The sequence below is a fragment of the Schistocerca cancellata genome, chromosome 5, assembly GCF_023864275.1.
Source record: "Schistocerca cancellata isolate TAMUIC-IGC-003103 chromosome 5, iqSchCanc2.1, whole genome shotgun sequence".
Taxonomy (NCBI): domain Eukaryota; kingdom Metazoa; phylum Arthropoda; class Insecta; order Orthoptera; family Acrididae; genus Schistocerca; species Schistocerca cancellata.
Genome location: NC_064630.1, coordinates 117,162,337 through 117,163,140, shown reverse-complemented (window position 1 = coordinate 117,163,140; position 804 = coordinate 117,162,337).

Genomic DNA, 804 nt, shown 5'->3' with positions numbered 1-804 from the left:
TTTGTTTTCTTCTGTTGCGCAAGAAGTCGCCAAAATTGTCTGAGAAATATTACAACGCATAGTGCTGGATTAGTCTTTTCTTACAGATTTACGAATTTCGTTTTCCATCCCCAGAGTAAAGCACTGTTTAGGAGATTTACAGCTGTTGCACGAAATTGAGTGATAAAATAATAATACTGTTGCTCTATCTCAAGGAAACGTTCTGCATCTCATCTTGCTATTTTTTCAAGAGCTCCTCCATGGATTCTTTCTTGACAATTTGGTGATGGACACACAACAAAAGCGCTTCCCCTGGCATCTTGGATGGTACTTTATAAATAATAAACTGAGGATTATACCTTTTGGGTGCTCACATACACGATTTTCTTATCTTTGTAGTATTAAATATTTTATTACTAACTTGAGTACTATCTAGGTACGTAATTAACACACTTATTGCGGACTTTTATTCTGGTTTACGACGCACATTCTTGAAAAACGTGTCTTCAGTTTCATGTTCTCCTGTTTCTCAATATTCAGTAAAAGAAGTTTCACCAGAAGTGGCCTACCTTTCTATTATGTCTCATGTTGAAAATGCACTGGAACACGCTTCTGAATAGTTTGAACTAAAGACTGATCATTATTTCAAATTATCTTATCAGGTTGCTGTTTTATTCAATTATGTTTTCAAAATTTACTAACTTCAGAATAGGTTTTGGGAACTCTGTTTGGATTAATATATATTTAATTTTTCGAGTAAACATTTTTTTTATTTTTGGTTTTTAAACCTGCATACACTAATAACCACCTGGATATCACCTCCTT